The sequence below is a fragment of the Rutidosis leptorrhynchoides genome, chromosome 6, assembly GCF_046630445.1.
Source record: "Rutidosis leptorrhynchoides isolate AG116_Rl617_1_P2 chromosome 6, CSIRO_AGI_Rlap_v1, whole genome shotgun sequence".
Taxonomy (NCBI): Eukaryota; Viridiplantae; Streptophyta; class Magnoliopsida; order Asterales; family Asteraceae; genus Rutidosis; species Rutidosis leptorrhynchoides.
In genome coordinates, this window is record NC_092338.1 from 67,522,734 (window position 1) to 67,545,762 (window position 23,029).

At 34.7% G+C, this 23,029-nt stretch overlaps 1 long non-coding RNA gene across 1 annotated transcript; it reads right to left on the bottom strand.

Moving 5' to 3' along the window:
* Positions 1-262: 262 nt before the first annotated feature.
* LOC139852759 (uncharacterized) lies at positions 263-1,123 on the bottom strand. The gene is made up of 3 exons (XR_011761172.1): positions 1,017-1,123; positions 715-809; positions 263-388 (listed from the first exon to the last, which is right to left on the bottom strand). It is a non-coding gene; the product is annotated as an uncharacterized lncRNA (long non-coding RNA).
* Between the last annotated feature and the right edge of the window lie 21,906 nt (positions 1,124-23,029).

Genomic DNA, 23,029 nt, shown 5'->3' on the forward strand with positions numbered 1-23,029 from the left:
TCTCATTTTCCTCTTCGAATGCAACTGCTTTCAACAAAACCAAATATAACAATAAAAATAAATAATCAGAATAGCTACATAGTATAAATGAGATTTAGCAAGTTCCGCAAAATGAATATAAATCATATATTTATTTTATTATCGCCCAAATCCATCAACACAACCTTGTCTTAATCCAACTCCAGATTCCAAACCCTTAACGGTGAAAAGTGAAAGCACCTCGACGCAAGGCCATGTGCAGTCGCAATGTGGCATAACCGATCCCAGAATTAGCTCCGGTTATTATGCAATTCTTTAGATCTATTCACATATCTTCTGGATGAAATTGCTTTGAGTGGTATATGTGAATTGAAACAAATTTACGTCCACAATCATCAAATCAAAATTCCTAATTTTCAAACAATAAAATGTCAGAAACACAAAGATAAAAACAACGATTAATATGTAAGTAAAATGCATCATCAAATAAATTAGTTAGAAGAACCATATTTCAGAAAACATAAATTACTTTAAAACAATCCAACTAAAAAACATAAAATCACTTGAACATAACAACAAAAGTGAACACTTAACAAATAAATTATAAAAATGTTAGCAAGATATTTCTTAAATGAAAGCGAACAAACTCGGGTGAAAGGAGACATTAAGGTAACAGACTCTAAAAACTCTATGATATCATTAAGGTAACACCACAAAAGATTTGAGAGATCTAACCGTTGAGGCTCACAAAACTCGGGTGAAAGGAGACATGTAAGAATTCCACCTACATGAGCCTGTAGCTTGTGAAGTGGCACGAAGTTTGTCATGGTCTGTAACACATCATACAGATCAGAATGCTTTATAGACTATATATGGGTTAATAAACATGCCGAAATGGGTAACTTTTATATGCGTCAAAATGATCAGGCCAGGTTTTATTAAATCGATTTAACAGATTACATAACAACTTGCAATCAGTTTGACCTACTTGATGGGTTACATTTATAGCAAAGTTTTTAAATTTGACCAAAACTGACCTGTTTTTATTAATGGGTTGAAAGTGCCACCTCTACAATTGACTAAAACGGGCACACAAATGATGATATACGTGTTCCATACAACAACCTCCAAACATAACATGTTCACAGCTCTGGCACCTGAATTAGTGAACAACATCACAACTTTAAATGTAGTAAACCCATAGCGTGCTATTATTATGAACAAAGTCAATAACATACATGTAGTAAACAGATACATATAAATTAGTTTGAACTTAGACCATAAAAGTAACAAATATATAAGTAATCAAACTACTATAGGCTCGAAGATGCACCAATATGAAACTAATAAAACAAATACATTTTCTACCTTCAATAAGCAACTATTTAGTTACTTTGTATAAAAATTCATTAGCAATCTTAACATCCATGTGGTTGTTTATAATCCACATTCCATAAGGTCAAGAATATGTATTTTATTCATCGGGTATACACCCTTAAGCGAAAAGGAAAAAAAAAGAAAAAAAAAGAAAGAAAAAGCTCGAGGAGTCACAAAGTTTGGCAAATACATATCAGATAGCACATAACCTGTAAATTTCTAACACATGCTAATTTTTTAGTATACATCATTACATGAAGAAAAACATATTTAGATTAGAAAATAGTAATCACACATTCAAGTACCTTAAAATTAATCCACTGGAAGGTGATTTTAAAAATGAAAAGTTGTAATACGCAAATTGATTTTTCATTCCCCAATCCAATACATTCAAAAGTTTTACCTATACAACACACCAAAACATAGCCACACAAAGACATCGGTTACAACCATGCAACAATTAGTATGTGATACGGACCACGTACCAACATAAAAACAATAAAATTTAATATTAACACATTAAATCACCTCAAAAAACTATAAGCATTCGTCGAGCGAAACTGAAAAATCACCAGAACAAAATCACCCAATTAAAACATAAAGTTGAGAAAATTTACCTATTTGATTACTACCGCGCACATAAATTCAGTTTCAGAGGGCGATGTTGCAGTGTTGTTAGAATGCACAAAGTCAGAAGGTAGGGCATCATGTACAACTGATGTTGGTAGAGGATCATTGCCCACAATTGTTGAATTTAATACAGTGTAGTATAATTATAGTAGATAACATAAGAAAGACGAAAACAGTGGACTAAAATAAAATGACATACAATATAATTAGTAGCTATAAATGACAGCATCACAAACATTAGCTAGCATCATAATAAGCACAAAGTACATGAGTTATCCTGTTGAACAATAGTATAACTAACCGATATACGATCAAAATAATAAATTCTACAGCACAACATAAAGGACTGATCAATTTACTTATGATACCAGACTGACCCGCCCATGTTATCACCTCCAGTATTGCTACATTGGTCATATGATGTCAACCACTTTATGCTACACATTTTAAAGGCTTAAAGAAACCTATCACAAAATGCAAATAACCATACTAAATATGTAAATTGAACACAAACCAGGTATATTTCTAAAAGAAACCCATTATAAGCTATTAGTTTTTTTAAGCGTTGAAAATGAAAAATATTGTGAAAAAAATATGAAGATAGTAACATAATAATATGAAGTTAGTTGTGAAAAAAACTTTTCCAAGTCACCTTCAACAAAGTCAAATGGGTACTTGGTCTCAGAGCCCGTGCCCTTCAGAATTCAGACCCAAAAACCCATTGAGAATCCCCAAAGCTCCGATATAGCAGGAGCCTAATCCAACCCAACTGAGGGTTCAGTCATAACCAAACACCATACTAAGACCTCAATAGTCCACCCAGCAGTCTAGCCCGTAAATTTTTTCATTCTAAATTAATACCATACCAAATACTTTACCTTGAATTATCATTTATATGAATGATATCTTCCACATATATGAATGATATCTTCCTCCCTTTTTGCAAGTTCATTCTTATTAAGTGGTCGTTTACGTACAACTTTAATTTAACAACATTGCTCGACTTATCTTTATCCGCAAAGAAGTCTTAAGAGCATTGTTCCCGGTCGGACTACAAGAAATATTAACAAACTTGTTGGCTAATGAATAAGCATTGGCATCATCAAAACCTTCGCCATACAAAGGAGCAAATTCAAGTTGTTTTCAATATGAACCTGCACATACAACATATATCGATATTATATATTTAATCAACATTAAAGTGAATACATACAACTTACTATCACTTGTAAACGGGTGATGTGACACCTGTTTACATGAAGAGTAGCAATATGGACATTATAGACATAATAAACGTTTAAGTTGGATTCATACATGAGAACTTTTGATAATATTTATGCACATATTTCAAACATCTACCATATGGTCTATGCATATATTTGTAAACTGAATAGGTCATACCTCGGTTAAGAGCTCGGTATCAAAGGAATTAAGATCTAGTAACCCAGAGCTAAACTCACTGGGAGACACTTGCAGGTCACTATTAGTGTACTTCGTAAAGCTCGATGAATGTAAACACGCAGAAGGAGTAGTTGTGTCTGCAACACTCCTCTGTGAATCCCTGTTTAGTCTTGAACCTTCACCGGCATTGTTATTTCCAAAAAGCCCAAATTCCTGTTATCAAATTGAATAAAAAATATAAATACTTTATCTCGTATCAAGTAAATTAGTGAAAAATGATTGACTGAATAGTTAGGTTACCTGTAGTGGAGGTAAATTAGGGTTTGAAGAATGAAGATGATAAAGGCCAGCTGATTTGAGATAAATGAAAACATATACTATAAATGAAAATTTATACCATCCATGTAGGTCAAGCGTTAACCATAAATGAAGATAACGGTGTATGTCAACGATTTTTAATAAACACATAATACAAATACATATTACAGATAAATAGTGTTACAAAAGAGTACTATTACATTTTTTTCTCACAAAGGGAGCACACAAGAAGACTCTCAGTTCCAATGCTCATAATGGCCATCTCACAATATTTGGAGGCCAATCTGATTCCAAGTGAGGCTGAAATTAAAAGATAGCAATTCTAAATCAAACACCAAGTCATATAAGCAGATTTATAACGATAGCAAATCTAAATGAAACTATAAAAAGATTGAAATTAAAAGATAGTTCGGAATACCTATAGATGAAGAGCAAAGATGCCACCATTGATTAATTAGTTCAAGAAAAGGTGTCTTTTTACGCTCTGCACATTAAGGGCACGTATCATACATGTGTTCTATTAGTAACCCATAAACCCAAAATTTGGCAAATTTTCATAAATATGAAGTGAAACCAATCATAACTGCCACTCCCCACAAGTTTACAATTATTCAAAAACAATAAATAAAACAACAAAACCTCACCTTTACCTTATTCTTTTTTCGAAACACATGTTGCCTGTCCGGAAAAACCCTTGATCTTGAGCATACTGCATACAATTGAAAATACATCAATAATATAAAACTCTACACGTATTTAGAAGTAGACAAAATCAATTAAGAAAACTAACCTTTTGATCTACTTTTTGAGAACTGAGACCTCTGAAATTCAAGCAAATTCCATTGAGCAATTTCATCAAACACTTGGTGTACAATACACATCATTTTGTTATTTTCAAGCAATCCCGATTTCAGTAAACAATAAATTGAACAAATTGTACACGTGTTACAAAGGGTTTAATAATATAAAACGAAATCAAAGAAACTTGCTTAAGAATCGTATTATGAGGTATTTATAAAAATTATATACCATTCATAACCGATGTCTTCAAGATCTTCTACCGTTGCCGCTGATATATATCGAATGATCTTAGATTTTGATTTTACCTGGTTGAATCGATTAATAACCTATATCAGCAGAGGATTTGTGACTGAATTTGATTTCGTGAACCGATTAGCAAACCATCTGTTGCTTCTTCACTATAACAAAAATCAGAGACATAATTACCAAATACCTAACCATTAGAAACGAACTCAATTGATTGGATTTAAGCAACTAAGATTAAAAAAAAATTGGATTTAATCTGGAAATCGAATTTTAATCGATCGACACGTTTTGGTTCCATCACTTGTCATAATTTTACGGAACATGAATATAGGAACCCTAGCTCTTTGATTACATTTGTAATCAGTTGTAAGATCTCTAATACATCGGATTCGGAATCCGGAAATATAACAACATCCGATTAATATTGTTGTTTAACATATTTGGTGTAGAAACAAATCTGGATCCCGAACTTGCGCTTGCACTTCGTGTGTCGATGGAAGAGGAGAGAGCTACGTTTTTTTTATTGAACCCTAAAAACAATAAAAAAAATGCCGTGCTATTGTTTTTGATTAAGGGTAGTTTGGTCAGCATCTTTTATAATTATATAACTAATCACGTGATTAAGATTATTATCCTATTTGTATGGTTAAGATTGGTGGAGATCAACAATTTGGATGGCTAGGATTGAAAGTTGATGGGATTTGTCACTCAATTGTGTGTTTACTTTAAGTATATATATATATAATATATAATATATAATATATAATATTATATATATATATATATATATATATATATATATATATATATATATATATATATATATAGGGTACTCTTGACCTTGGTCTAAAGCTTTACGCATCCTCTACCACATCTCTGACGGCATACTCAGATGCTGACTGGGCAGGGTGCCCCACTACTCGTCGCTTGACCTCAGGATATTGTGTATTTTTGGGTAATAATTTCATGTCGTGGTCATCTAAACGACAGATGACACCATCTCGCTTCAGTGCCGAAGTGGAGTATCGAGGTGTTGCTAACGCCATTGCTGAGACATGCTTGCTTCGTAATCTTCTCTGTGAGCTCCATTGTCCTTTGTTCTCCGCCACCATTGTGTATTGCGACAATGTGAGTGCAGTTTACATGTCAGGGAACTCGGTTCAGCACCAGCGTACCAAACATATAGAGATTGATATTCATTTTGTTCGTGATTTAGTGACGAGGGGACACGTTCACGTTCTACATGTTCATTCTCGATATCAGTATGCCGACATCTTCACCAAAGGGCTTCCCACTGTCCCGTTTGATGAGTTCCGGTCCAGTTTGAGCGTTCTCAAATCTCCCGCTCCAACTGCGGGGGGCTTTTAGCCAGATTACTTATCCATTTATGTATGGGTTAAAGCCAAAAATAGGATACAAACTTACACAAATGTACCGATGACGCACACAAACCCATTTACGTCCTACTGTCGCCTACAAACTTATAAAAAAATGTGCTGATGTCGCCCACTATACTTTTTTTACCTGTAACGAAAACAAATGATGACGTGGCTTCTAGGTAGTCATGACACGTCGATGATACATCGGAACATAAACTGAAAGTATATGGGCGACATCGGAAAACAATTGAAAGTATATGGGCGACATCGGGATATATAAAATGAAAAAAATAAGTTAAATAATTAAGTTTACCGGTTCAGCAGGTAACCCGTAACAAAATGTTAACATTGGTACATTTTTTATAAGTTTGTAGGCGACAGTAGGACGGAAATGGGTTTGTGGGCGACATCGGTACATTTGTGTAAGTTTGTAGCCTATTTTTGGTTTTAACCCTTTATGTATTTAGCCCATATTCTATAAAGGCCATTTATTTATGTAAGCCCATTAGGTTTGATAGCATCTTGGGCTAAAATATAACGCGTTAACTGTTTAATTTATAAAGCGGTTTGCAAATAATTTTCTGTTGCAATGTGCGTGTCATCTATACCAAATAAAAAATACTTTATTGTATAACGTGAAACAGTTTTCAGTAGCAACGTTGCAGATACCTTCCCCTCGTTAAAAACGATATTGCCCATTTTCAAAACCCAAAACTTTGGGGGTGAATTTGTCATTTCATTTTTAACGAACATGGCTTGAATCCAGTATTTGATCCGCCCGGCCCAAATTTAAATGCCCCAACTCGCAAACTTTCTCGTTTGAAAACCCCAATGGTTTACTAGTACTCTCATTTTAGAACTGTCACTGTAGAAATTATGTGACATAATCAAGTACATATCAGTTGATACTAAAAAGTTTTTGTTTTTTTTGTTTTTTTTTTTTTTTTCCTCCTGAAAGGGGGGAGTATTACATGTATCATTATAATTGTCAATTATCAAGTAGAATCAAATGTTGCTATTTTCATGTGACAGGGGGAGTCTTGTATGTATGATTACAATATATAAAACGAAAGCCATTGAGTGAAAACATGGCATACAAAACATATTTGACACTTCGGCTTTAATAGTTTGAGACTAATTATACTGATTTTACATAACTAATCAAGGTTTATCAGTGCATCTGTAGATCTTCGAGGTGGGAGCTCATCTATGGTGAGAATTTTAATCTTTTGCGGCCATGTCTGCTATGGAAGTAATGAACTAAGATTTCTAAAAAAATGCGTAAAATAATTTTATCAATATTTTCTTCTTTAATTTTATTGCCAAGTTTGTTAACATGGCGTTATTTCTATGTTCGATCTTAATAGATTTATATATGCCTTTTCTTACTTCTATTAGGTAATGGACTTGAAGATGGATTCAGTTAATGAAGATATACGTATTCCATCTGGATCACAAAGAATATAAAAGCCAATGGATACTGCTGTTTGACAATAAACATCTAGATGGTACTCCGTATTTCTGTAGATATACGTATATGGTTCGCTCTGTTTAAATGATCTGTTTCTTTTCAACGACATTTATCTGTTTGTTGAAAATCAGACTTAATCGAGAATAAAAGAGAGATGCATTACTAAGTTTTTCTGCTTGGTTTGCCAGACAGATCATCAACTAATGATTAGAAAAGCAACCATAAATATGGTCTGGAAATGAGTTGGATACCTAATTTCATTAATATTTGTTGTACCAGTTAGAACCACAACATGTGGTTAACGAACTACTTGTCAACCTAGATTTTGTTACGAGAAATAACGGTTTTGTCGCTCATCAATCTTGTTTCTTTTACTTTTTTTTTTTCTCTTCTTTTTTTTTTTTTGGTCCTTCATAGTGGTATTAAAGTTATTCGTTAATCAAGAAGTTATGGGTTTACTTTTTAACAATGCTAGACTTTACAAATGAAAATGACACTCTTTTTCTTTGAAACGACAAATCTCTCGTGTAAAAGCTGCAAATGAATATTCCTTTTTGTCTTTTAAAACGACATTTTCATAACTTAAGTTGCGTTGTTTAGTTTATGTACAAACTACACACGTATGACGTATGTACAACTGATTCCTATGAGAGTCAGAATTTAAATCTCTTGGTTGGCCAGATAAATATGTACGGAGTATCTATTGATTACTCCCTAATTTTTATGGAAGTAATCTTGCCTAAATGCTTTAGGAGTTTATAGGGCGGTTAATTACCAATATAACTAATAGACAAAATTTGTTTTATTTGTTATGAACAGTACTATTCAATTTTTCATTTTTTACAAACCTAACCCCCTAACTTCCATTAAAATACTAATCGAACCCCCCACTTTATACCTATATTCTAACCCCCTAACTTCCATTAAAATACAAATCGAACCCCCACTTTATACCTACATTTTAAATTATTATTTATCCCATCACTAACACCAAAAATACTGAATAATAACACCCACCACGCTTTACCGACTTGTACACTGCGCTCAAACAGTAGGATCCACATAGGCCACTACTGTGCTACATTTGTTTTGTCTCCAACGATAAAAGAAACAACTTTCTTAAAAGGAACAACCCTTCAATGCTACCAAAAGATGTCGAAAAACATTCTTTTTTACAAAATATATCAACTAACTTTAACACTAAAACAAGCAACTTTCACAAAAGGAACAACCCTTCAATGTTAGATGTCGAAAAAAAATTCTTTTTTACAAAATAGATTCACAAAAGGAAAGACTTTTTTTTAACTCACATTCAAAACGGAGCCCCGGCGCGAAACGAGGGCTCCACAACTAGTTATATCTATATATCTAAAAGGTATAGCCAAAGTGAATAATAAACCTCACAAGTTTCACAAATTACCCCTAATCTTTTACTTATTTACATTTTAGCCTCAAAATATATAATAGTTAACTTTATATCTTTCATAAATTTGTCACAAACTAAAAAGTATAGCCAAAGTGAATAGTAAACCTCACAAATTTCACAAACTACCCCTAATCTTTTACTTATTTACATTTTAGCCTCAAAATATATAATAGTTAACTTTATAGCTTTTATAAATTTACCACCAACTTTTAACATTTTATACTTTAACCATTAAACTTCTCATTCATTATAAATCGACCACATACTTTATATACTACCTAATAGACAAAAACGATTAATAGTCACCAGGGGCATTTTCGTCCTTTTACTTTTTTCCCTTTTCCCACCTTTTTTTCAAAAAAGCCCCCATAGTTTGTTCAAATATTAAAATCAACCCCCCAAAGTGTCAAATACTCATTTTCATAAAAAATTTTAAATAAACTCCACACAAATATTCAACGGGCCATATCTTCTCGCTCGCAACGAGTTAAATTTTTCTGACACCATCGTTAAACTCGAAATAATTTTAGGAGCACAATGTCACTAACTATACGCAAAACAGACGCTTTTTTAAAAACGCTAAATATTTGAGGTACTTTTCATACACGTCGATTTTGCGTTAAATTTTTAAAAGTCGACATTCCATAGTGAAACGCGGAGATGTACATATATTGTTAATTTAAAATAACATTTAAATCTTTCACGGATTATACCTTTTAGTTCGAATCGAATTGCGCTTCAACGATATCATCTTTAGCCACGAAATAATTTTACAAACTAAACGCAATATAATACATTGAAAACGAACCCCGACGCGAAGCGAGGGTTCGAACACTAGTTCAGTTCTATTAACCATTATTTCAAAAAATGTAATGAGTGTTTGTAAATATTCGGTGCTACTCCCCCGTCTCAAAATAATTGTCATGTTGGACTTTTCAAAGCAATTTATTAAGTTTTGACTTTAAATATTTGTTGGTTTTTGATATAGAATATATGATGAAATTTATATGAATTAATTGATTTTCGAATGTATTTTCATTTAGTATAACTTTCATTCGATATTATATAACACAAAGAAAGATATTTAACGTCAAAGTTGAAGAAAAAAGACTAAAAAAGTCAGCGTGTAAAATTATTTTGGGACGGAGGGAGTAATTCTGAGTATACTATATACTAAAACAAAAAGCATCGTCAGCGTGTAAAATTTTCTATTGACCAATCTAAGAAGCTATTGTCGTCAAAGTCAACATCACACATGACCACTCAACGACAATCATCCAATAGAAAACATGTAAACCGATGAAAAAACTAACTATGCATATCACAGTGACACTGAGAAACCTAATAAATACGATCAAATAACAATCTAATCAGGTGGTGGTATAGTGAAATGCAAACATGTTAGCAAAGAAGAAACACAACTGTAAGACCACAATCAAAATCCACTACTTGAAACCTCATATCCCGAACCACAACCAAAAACTATTTACAACCACTTAGTCCTAAACAGTGTTGTAAATCTCCCAAGATGTAACACCCTGATTTTTTTTTTTAAATCACAGCGGAAGTCTTAATTCACATAAATACCCTTAGTTAATTACAAACATGATTATCACAAATCATTAGCTAGTTACTTATTACAAACCACCGGTGTTACGTTAAACAACTAGTTACATATTTATAAAAGTTAAGACATCAGAGTTCGTCTTGTCAAACATATCGTCAACCCGAAGCCCGTCCCTACCAGCACTAATATCCAAAACCTGCAAGGGAGGAGGTGAGGAGGGTTAGCACGAGGCTAAGTGAATGGAATCATCTAACAGATCTAGCATACAGTACCAACTTGTACAACTACAGCAACTACAACAATAAATAACAGGCAACTGACAACTAATAACTAGCAACTATCAACTGGCAACAATCGACTAGCAACTATGCTCCAACTAGAGACTCGGCGGCTTGTACGAGCACACGACCACTAGCTGATCAGTCTAGCGTCTACCGAAAGTCCTTACTACTGAATCTCCAGTATAGTAAATCCACACGCAGGTGATGCGTCATTCAGTACTATACTCAACAAACAGTAGCCAACTGGACTCAACCACAACAAGGTTGACCTCTCTGAGCTGAACCTAACAACAATAGGTTCCAACAGGCAACTACAACTTGTGCACACAACTGTTAAGCAACTACCACTACGAACAACTGTCCCTACGACTAGCATGACAACTCTACAATGATCATTATTACAACATATCTACTAAGCATAGCAACTAAAACAGTATAACATAGTAGCACAAATTGCTACTCTATACTACACCCGGAGATAATCCCACTCACCGATTACCAGCTACAGCTCAGTTATCTTACTTCTGAGCTTCTTCTTTGTTCTTATCACATGAGAACAACACAACGAAGTCAATATACATATCTCAATCAATAGTATAATCAAATCATACTATAAACTAGGTCATAACACCATATATTCATAATTTTATAAGTCTACATCATGACTCCATTCAATAATGGCATACAGGTGCGTGCAAAACACGACATACACACTAAAACTCCTTTTCCGACCTAAAAACAGTTTGATCTAGTTTCTTAAAAGTTCACTATTGAAAAGTATTCTTTATTACGATTCTAACGATAGTTTATTCATCAAAAACGGAGTTACGTTTTGAAAGTTACGCCCGTTTCAATTTAATAAAAGGTAATGTAGCAAATAGTGGCATTGTAGCAACTCGGTACTGTAGCAAACAGTGACACTGTAGCAACTCGGTACTGTAGCAAATAGTGACACTGTAGCAACTCGGTAATTTAGCAAAATACTGTAGCAACTGGGTTTCGAACTACTTCGCTGATTTTGAGCATTTTTCTCCCAAAACTCGATTTTTGAGTGTTTTTGATCAAATTTTAAGCACATGGAAGCTACTAAACATATATACAACCTATTTCTAACATCAATTAACACTAACAAACATAATTCAACAAGATTCAAGCTAAAAAAGCACACTTCTATTCAAGAACACAAAAACCCATTTTTCTAACAATCAAAGTATGGTTCAAGTAAACAAACCTGATTAGATGATCACAAGTAAGATAATAATCACTCCTTAAAGTCTCTTGATCCAATTCTAGCTTAGATTAAATTAGGGTTTCAAGTAGTGAGAAATTAGGTACGGGTTGTTTATTTGGAAGGTTCAAGAAAATGAGAGAAAAGGTTGATCTCAAGCTTACATATTTAAGTTAATACACAATACCCCATCACACACGGGTATTTATCAGTTATCTGAATTCTTTCGTACTTCGTTAGGAGGCCCTAACGGAGTCCAAATTCAACAAACGAACCTGTTCTGTGACCCTTATCACAAACTGGTCTAAACTAAACGACCAAATAATTATAAACATATAATTATTAAAATCACTAATTACACTATACCCAAGGGTATAATGATCATTTAATCTAGGCCCAAAACGCGGGTGTTACACGAGATCTCCCCGATATCTCATTTTTAGAAGGCAACCGAGACAAGATGTTCATCTCTCGAGATTTATCGGTCAACGGGGTCAAACTTAGTCAAAGCCACGGTTTCTCGGATTTTCTTGCTAATTTGTAAGATTTTCTTATAAAATTCGTAATTTTTAAGATTTTTCCGCTCATTTCTCGGATATTTTTGTAAAATCACATAAAAATGTATATAAATATACATATATTTATGTTTTTATGTATATTTCTATTAAAAAACCCATAAATTCAACGTAAGTCAACGTCCGAGATCTCCCCGAGATTATTCCGAGATGCCGAGATCTCCCTAAAAAAGTCGAAACGAGATCTCCCCGAGATCCGAATTCTCCAACCTTGGCCCTAAATGAATCTGATTCTGAGGTAGAGAATTCACCATCTTCGTCTTTTTTTTTTTTTTTGGCAAAAAATTATAACTTTATAAAACTCGAGCTTCATCAAAAAAATGAAAACCCGCAACAAAGATACAAACTGAGGCAACGAGGCCCACAAGACTAAACAACCACTACAAGCAACCTAACAAGCTAACATCAAAGAACTAAGAAACCAAAAAACTTCATAAACCTTCAACGTTAACCTTTCATATTACCTATTTTCTTAACCTTAAACCCCTTCCTCACAATTTGTTTCGAAAGTGCCTTCGAATTAATCAGTTTACCTTCCACCCTAATGAAAGATCTTTCACCATCTTCATCTACCACATCATATTTTTTCTCCATTAACTTTTCAAGCGTAATCCAATAAGCCTGTTTAAGTTCATCTTGATACTTATTACATTTTCTTTGATTTCTTTTAATGTAATTTATAAAATTATAAACTGGTATTTAAACTGTTATTTGTCTTTCATTCTTTTCTTTCTCGTATAATGAAACGTGGTACCGAGTGATCACCAAATTCTCTAACTGATTTAACCAAAATAGCTACCATCCAAGTTTTGATTGTCAAAAGTCACTTTTTCCTTCAAGAACACACTTCGTATCCTCAACTCTTGATACTACGTTATAAGCAACAGTTGATAACATGTTGACACATCAACAAATTACAATTAATTTTATATAGATGTGTAGATAATATATTAATTAAAAAAATATGTGTCGTCAATATCAATATATAACATAAATTGTAGTCATATTTCACACGATCTTTTAGATTGTTATTCGATCTTGTATATCTTGTTAGTTTTTTCAACAACAAAAAAGAAAAAGAAAGAAAAGAATTGAATAACATAGAAAAGTATTTATTTCAATTTCATTTGTAACACATTTTCTTCTTTTGTGTTACTCCCTCCATTTCACTTTTACCGTCCATTTTACTATTTTGTTTTTAATATAATCTACTACTAGCTTAAGACCCGCGGATTCGCGGGTTTCGATTAAAAAAAATTAATTGAAACAAACTATAAATGATTTGATATACAAATTAAATCCAATGATGTAATTCTGAATTGCAGAATAAAAATGTCGTTTAACAAACAATATATGAAAAACTGACCACAAACGAATTTATGTTACTCAACTGATAATCTATAATGACTTTTTCCCTTCCATATCTCTTTTGATTCCACATACGAAGAATCTTATACTTTTAAAGCAACCTTGAATTGAATTTGACTTGATGTCACATTTGCAATTACAATAATTTTTGTGGCTCCATTATATATTCTAAGTATTATATTTATATGAAGCATGAGACAATTCATATTAAGCATGATATAAAACATATACCCATACCAATCAGTAACATGAATAAAGAGAACCGGATTTTACACCTTGATCAATTCGACCCGTTTCTCTTTTATCGTTTTTATCAAACGATGCTTTTAATGATTTGAGGTCAAACAATGCCCATTTATAAAGTATGTGGCTCAATTTGTCATTTCTAAACACAAGCAATGGAGTAAACAATATCCTTATTGTTGTAATAGCATCGACTAAATGGAAGTCCCAGAATTGCTTACCAGCAGCAACACATATGTATCATATTCAATGATCCAAACACATTCAGCCTCAGAAGTGGTGCTCTTGCCTTTGAACACTATACTCAACTAACTGGATCACAATTAAGGTCTCAAATAACAACTGAATAACATAATGACGTTTAACAATTACTAACCTTCAACAATAATGATGTTCGATAAAGTCTCTCCATCATAACTCTTTTTCTCATACAGTTTCATCTTCTAGCATAGCTCTGATACAATGAGGTTTAACTTCAAATTGTTAATGACATATTATTTTGAAGAGAAGCTGACAACTAAAAAGGATTCCTATTGTCTATAAAACATTATGGATTGGATTAGATATTCTGTCATGGATCCACATTTTAAATTTTATCCATATTGTCAACTAAACCACCCTCCCCAAGAAAATAATAGACCTACTTCCTATGATATTCAATAGCTATCAAAGCTTGTAAGGAAATAAAACTTCTTTAGCAGTACTCGTGATGGAATAGGTCTTTCAGCAGGTTTACGGACATACAATTCGCGACCCTCTGTAGGCATATTTTTAATCCTATTTGGCCAATTAAAGATAAAATGTGATTTAAATCAACCCATACATTCCGAGAACCTTTGATTGTGCTACCACATATGCCACTTCAACTAAGCGTTAGGGTTTTGAGCCCGTGCGTTGCACAACTCTTAAAAATAATTATTATAAGTGTTACTTGTGATTTTTAAAATCTTAGTGTTGTCAATTAGTATCAACTAACCATGTGCATACATCATTGATGTGGAATGAGGAAGTAAACTTCAAACATAAATGATTATAGTCTCTACCTGATGCAAATGAACCAATGTCAAAGTTCTAATAAGTTTGAAACTGTGATAGTGAGGTTCATATTTCTGACCTACTTCGTAGCATAGAACTTGAAGTCCTTCACCATGTTCTAGAATTGAAATTAAATCAGTTAGCATAAGACCACCTGATAATAGTAATGAAGCTAAATGTGGTAGTGATTTGAGTGCAAGTAACAAAGTAAGCTCTTTTAGTTGGGTCAAAGGTAGTTTTGTAATACAGATAATACTGAATACATAACTCATAAGTAAACAAACGATTGATAGTGGTTTAAAAACATACCTACGGGTAAGAAGGTGAAGTCGACAATCCTTTTTTCAATAGCCAGGACTGTTTCATCTTGTCCACGCTCCAGAAATGTTCAAGAATTTGTACGTACCCTGAATTAAAAACTTAAACATCATTTTAGTAACCAATAATACTTAAAAATTGATATATAGTCAGGAAGAAAAGAGAGAAAGAAACTGCATACCTTATATCTTTGCTCTTACCAGTCACACTATCAACAACTGTTGAATTTTCCATGTGAGGTTTAGCTATATCAATCAGATACTCAAGCCAACCCGCTAATAAAATGTTTATTACAGATTTTGCTGCAAGAAAATCACAACTTAGTAACGAAGGGTTCTATCCCAAATCCTAAACATATGCCATTTGTACATTAAACCTTTCTTTTTATCATAACCAAAGTGTATATAACCAAAAAAAAAAAAAAAAAAAACCTGCATTATTTCTAACTGCATATATGTTTAAAATAAAAATTATGCTTAAAATTTGAAGAAGAGTAATCGTAAAAAAACAAACAAATAGGAGAACAGCAGATCCGCTCTTAATCTGAAATCTTCTGTTACAAAATTTGTATCGAAGAAAACCATATTAGACGAATATTAGGGTTAACCCAACAGATATCAAAAAATGATTATACCCAAGCTTATTGAAAACGGAAGATTATTATACCCACCCGTGCTCTAAAACCTAAAAAATTATTATGTTAACATAAGTATGATTCTTAAATCGAACATGACATGCAATAGAAAACCTACCCGTTTACGATTTTAGATCCTGATGTTTTAGACGTTAGCAATTACAGTCCAGAGATGTTATTCATTAAAACATGAAAATTGAAACAAAAGTATAAGAAAAACTAATCCGTAAGCGTTGTTAGCAACTGATTTTTTGGACTTTTCTGAACCTGGATTCTGGAGAAGGCGTCGATCGAAGGTAGGGTCTTTAATATGTTTCGTTGGTGTAGGGATGAACTGTAAAAATAATTCGGTATTTACAGTCAATTAAAGCTTATTATCAAACTGTAAGAACATATGAAAAATCATAATTCGATACTTACAGGGATTTTATGCTGAAGTGTTTGGACCCTTTGTGTGTTGCTTCGTGTTTATCATCTGTGTGATTAGGTAGGTTTCTGCATACAGATAACAACACAAAAATAATTATTGAGGAACACAGTAGGTGCCGATCGTTGGTTTCAAGATTGTAAGACTCAAATATTTATTGTACATAATGTATTTATGGTGTACGATGCGTGTATGAAGTGTACGAAGCACGTACGTGTTGCTTGCTCGAACATCGAAGGAAACTGGACATTGTCTGAAGTGACAAGGTGTGTATGTATCTTTTCAACCCCAAATAAAGTTTGAGTTGGTGTTTCAAAGCCTTATCATTGGAAATAAAATCTTATTACGTTTCCAACGATATTTGATTCATCGAAAACGGAGCTACGGTCAAAAAGTTATGGCCAAAACAAGAAACTGAAAACTGACCTGAAGGTTGGAGCGACGCTCCACCTTATGGAGCGGCGCTTCGATCCCGTCTGATGCAATTTTCAGCTTTTTTAAAAGGTTTAAATGAGGGGTACTTTGGTCTTTTCATTTAGGGTCAGTTTAGGGTCACCAAAACTGATCTAGAACTCCATTGGAGCTCATTTCTCACCCACACAAACACTCTCATCCATATCTAGAGAGAGAGGAAGGGTTCTAGAGTGAGAGAGCTTGAATTGGAGAAGAAGGAGTTGGATTCTCATCAAAGCTCGGGTTTTAAAGTTGTTCTACTCGTCAACGGCATCATTTTGGTGGTATTGGTAAGTTCAAACTCCGAATTACATTTGTTAGATTTGATATTCAAGTTAGGGTTTGAGTTTGATTTGTTGTGAAACCCTCTTAGATGATGAAATGGGTTTATGGTGACTAGTTATTCTTGTCACTTGGCGGGTTTTGGGTTGGTTGACGATTTGGCCTTGATTAGGCTTTAGTCTTGAGTTTAATCACTAGGTTTAGTGATTATGGAAGTGTTGGAACCATTTTAGGTGAATTTGGGTTGACTAATTTTGACTAGAGTCAAAATTAGGGTTTGGTGATGATTATGACCCAATTGTCGATCTAATAAGGTTTATAAACTTAAAATGGATTAAGTTGAAGTATAAAACCGAGTTAAATATGTTTTGGTGTCAAAACTCGCTAACGACGCGATGTTGACTCCTTTGGGTCAAAATTAGGGTTTAAGTGTCATTATGGGCAAGATAGGTGTTTAACACCTATGATTGGGTTTAATTGGTGTATTAGGACCATTCTCACTTGTGTTAGTGATTATTGGTTAATTTGGGCGCGATTGGTGCTTGGAAGTGCATTTGGGTCGAAATTGCACTAGTTGTCAATTTGGGTTGATTTGTATATCTACCCTAATTATGTTACTTGTTATTTGATAAATGGAATAGGTACATTCCATCGGCGATTGCAGATTATTCGGTGGCATTCTTCAAGGCGACAAGGTGAGTGTTAATATCCTATGTGCATATGTATGTGTAGGATGGGTGCGGGTCGGGTGAAGTGGTTCTCGGTCATAGAGCTCACTTCACATATAGGTGGATTGATGGACTTGTGTATAGGTCCAATTAGCACGGTTGTGCGTTTTGGTTGACCACCCTTGACGAGGTGCACACTTTGTGTGTACGTTATCACATGGGCGGGTGATGTGGATTATATAACCCCAATGGCGAAGGGTTAATATTGTGAGTGGAATAATTATGCGTTCATATTTATGGCGTATTTGTTTGTGGATGTTATGGTAGCATCGAGTGTGAACCACGAGCCGGTAGCACTATAAAAATAGATGTGAACCACGAGCCGGCAGCATCGAGTGTGAACCACGAGCCGGTAGCACTATAAAAATAGATGTGAACCACGAGCCGGTAGCATCGAGTGTGAACCACGAGCCGGTAACACTATAAAAATTGATGTGAACCACGAGCCGGTAGCATCGAGTGTGAACCACGAGCCGGTAGCACTATAAAACGAGGCGTGAACCACGAGCCGGTAGCATCGAGTGTGAACCACGAGCCGGTAGCACTATAAAAATAGATGTGAACCACGAGCCGGTAGAATCGAGTGTGAACCACGAGCCGGTAGCACTATAAAAATAGATGTGAACCACGAGCCGGTAGCATCGAGTGTGAACCATGAGCCGGTAACACTATAAAACGAGGCGTGAACCACGAGCCGGTAGCGTCGAAGTGTGAACCACGAGCCGGTAGCACTATAAAAGAGTATGACTCAAATACGTATGGTGTGAACCACGAGCCGGTAGCACCACAGCGTTATGGTTAACCATATTATGTTTGTGATTGTTTAGCATGTTAAATATTGTATACGTATAATGTTGTATTGTCGTGATGTAGCTAACCCTCCGGGTGTAGCTTATTGGCATTTGTTCACATTGTCGTTGGTGAACTTACTCATTGTTGATGTTGTTAGCTTGTTGCTTAGTGATCGTACGGTATGCTTAGATTAGCTTGCCTTTATGCTTGGATGCTTCGGTATTCGGTATTTGTTTATTTATGTGGCGTGTCCATTTTATGCATATATATGTATGTAGTATATTCTCACTCACTAAGCGTTAGCTTACCCTCTCGTTGTTGACATTTTTATAGATTGCATGGACGCGGCGGCTCGGGTAAGTGCGGGAACTAGTGGACTTGCGTGGATGCTTTAGAGGCATGCTTTTGGATTCGATTAGGATTGGGTAGCGTATCCCCAATCGCCATGCTCGGCTTTATTTTGTATTAAAAATCATGTGGTTGAAAACTTGTATTTTGTACGAAAGTCGTAAAACTGCCGATGTGGGCCCGGTCTCGTAAAACTTATTTTATGAATGGAACGTGTTAGTTTTTCATATATGAATATGTTGTGAAAAGCGTTTTGTCTAAATACGTCGGGAAGTGGTCAAACATTTTCATGTTTTTGACTTTTTGGGACAGCAGCCTGTCCAGGCCTTTTTGCGCGCCGCGCAGAAGGTTGGCGCGCCGCGCCAATAGCTATGCAACAAAAATATATTTTTTTTTTTTGTGATACTTTAAGCGGGTTCGAACGTGGTTTGGTTTGGGTTGTTACAAGTGGTATCAGAGCGTGGTCTAAGGGATTTAGGTGACTTGAGATAGGTGCCTAGACTTAGACTTTTGTGTGTGCTTAATTTGTTACGGGACTTGTAGGATTACGGGTCGGAATGGGTTATAGTTAGTGCCTTGTTTGAAGGAGGACTAACGTTTATATTAATATGTGGATATTATTAATATGTGATTGCGTTGTGTTTTGTTTATGTTTGCGTTTGCATATATCATCGAGCGAGACGGTCGTTGTACAAACGAGCCGATATGGCGTGTATGCGTGATATTACTCAAAATAGACATATCATTAGTCACAATATCAAGTCCTATCGTCGGTTATTACATACGAATTTGTAATATTTCCATTATTATTCCGTTGTATTGTAATTAAGCATAGAATCATTGAATACTTGAAGAAATGTTGAAGATAATGAATGAAACAACTCAAAGATCAAAACCAGAACAAGAAACGAAGAAACAGAAAAATGAAAGCTACAGTACGCTCCGCGCACTATCCGCGCACACCACCGCGCACTCAAGACTTTGATCAGAACATTTGATTAAAATGGAAACCAGAGAGCGCCCCGCGCAAGTTCAACAGAGCGCGCCGCGCACTTCACCGCGCACAAGTACCTGAAACGTCCAAATTGAAGTGCGATCGTGAACTGGAAAGTAAAAGTGTGGTAGGTGAGTAGTGCGCTCCGCGCACCCCTTATGTGCGCGCCGCGCACAGTGCTTTCCAGCTACTTTTCAGCCTTTTTAAACCTCTTTCCAGCTTCATTCCAAGTGTGCCAGTTTTCTTTCTGTTCAGAGACGAAAACATATCATTCAAAATAGTTCTTGAGCTTATCAAAGTGCATCTAAACACTAAAATCATTGAAGATTCAAGGATCATTCAAGGGCTTCATCCAAGATTACTCTAAAAAGGTCAATCTTGTATTTACAATGAATTCTATCTTTGTTACTGTTATGTTTAAGTTTTCTAGCATGATTGTTGGCTAGTTCCTTTTATGTTCATCTAGATAAATAACCGAGATGTTGAATGTTTACTTTTGATTGATAGTTACCATGCACGATAGTTTGATGTTTGAATACAAGAACCATTCTTGTTAAGTTTAATCTTTTCGATTCAACTAGTTAGTATACTTGTTCAACTAAGAAACACCATCTTGCTGATTTAGTATATTGATTTACACCTAGTGACAAGTGTTTGCCCGTCTTTTACCAAAAGGGGTAAGTTGCGTTCAAACGGTTAATCTATATAGGAATGTAAGAACGACTCTTGTAGATACTCTCAGATAGCTTAATTGATATGTGTAGTTGTCTAGGTGAACGATCAATTCCCTAGAATCTGTCATGCATATTTTCACTACTCAATTCCATATAACTAATAGGTGTTAGTAATTTGCCTTATCTAGTGACATTTATAGGGATCTTATTACCACACTTAATTGATTACTTGGGTTGGGTGAATTGAACATTTAACCAGACAAAGGGAATGAACTAAGCTAAACCCTTAGTTGACATAGGAGTGGATCATGATCAACACACCATTGACTTGATCATTCTTCAAGTCTTTAGACTAGTTGAATTAGTTGATTACAAATAGGAGGTCTTAGATGACAAGAACATCACTTGCGTCGTGTAATCCCGTTTGAGTGTTTATTCAAGACTACTCTTGGTAAACCGATCAATTAGTTCTCATGCATAACCAATCAATCCGATCTTAATCCTAAATAAACATTCACATCGAGGGTAAAAAGTCTAGATGAGCATATTTCATCTCTTTGATATCAAAACTATCTTAATTGCTTTCCTTGCACTTATAAACTTAAAAGACCAAAAATATTGTTTTTACTTTTACTCTTCTCTGATTTGGCTAATCGTTAAATAAGCCACAAAACATAAATCTTGTACCTTTAAATTTCATTTACTTAGTTAATCATAATATAGTTTATAATTCTAGTTTGACTAATACAACTGTCCTTGGAACGATACACGGAACTAAACCAGTTACTATACTACTACACGATCGGGTACACTGCCCGTTAGTGTGTAGCAATCTTTAATCGGTATTTTTCCATATTATTTTATACAACAATTCATATACCACTTTACGATACATCAAGTTTTTGGCGCCGCTGCCGGGGACAGTTTTGTGTCAAAATAGAATTATTAACTGATTTGTGATTAAGTAGTTTCTTAATTATTTTAAATTATTAATAGTCTTTGATTTTTAAACTTATAGAATCGGTATGTTTAATAGCTTTTGTTAGGTGTGTGATTGACAGTTTATAGGTCGCATATGCCACATACCTGAAGTTCAGAATCTCCATTACTTACACCGTTTACAGAACTTGATAGAAAGCTTGGTAGGATTCCAAAAGAAGTCCTTGAAATTTTTGAATCTTCTTCAAAGCAAGAAACCTTTGATTCAGAATCAAGTACGACCAAGCCTCGATATTCAGACTTTGGTAAACCCGTTCAACCCCCAAATTTTGAAATGGAAGGAGAAAGACCGTTGGTACCACGACAATCAATGGCAGCAAAGATGAAAGCAACCCGGACCGGACAAGGTAGTGCTATTACTCCACCTACTGGTGAGGTAACTTTTGAAATAAAAGGACCTATTCTTCAAATGATTAATAACAGGTGTCAATTTGGTGGTGGCCCGAATAAAGATGCAAACGAACATATTCGTCTCTTTCAAGAGATATGTCTTCTTTTTAAACTTAAACCAGAAACTGACCAGGCCATATTATTAAGACTTTTCCCTTGGACACTCCAAGGGGAAGCACGAAGTTGGTTAGATTCATTGGCCGAGGCTACGATAGAAACGTGGGATGGTATGTTGGAAAAATTTCTTAAGAAATATTTTCCAGCATCCAAGTCCGCGAGACTCCAACACGAAATTACCCAATTCTGTCAAAAGCCGATGGAAACCCTGTACAAAGCATGGAATCGATTTTCCAAAATGCTAAGAGGTTGTCCAAACCATGGTTTGGATACCTTTCAAAAGGTCCAAATCTTTTACAAAGGTTGTGATGTAGCAACTCGAATTTCAATTGACCAAGCGGCCGGTGGTTCTCTTATGGACAAAACCAAGCAAGAGGCTTATGAAATAATCAAGAAGCTAGCCGATTATTCTCATGAATGGTATCAAGAACGCCCAATTACTCGTAATGCTCAAGTCCAAAGCGCCGGCGCCTATGATGACCTTAGTTCCCTAAGTGTTAAAATAGATGGTGTTGCTCGAACCATGGATAAAATCACCAAGGAAATTC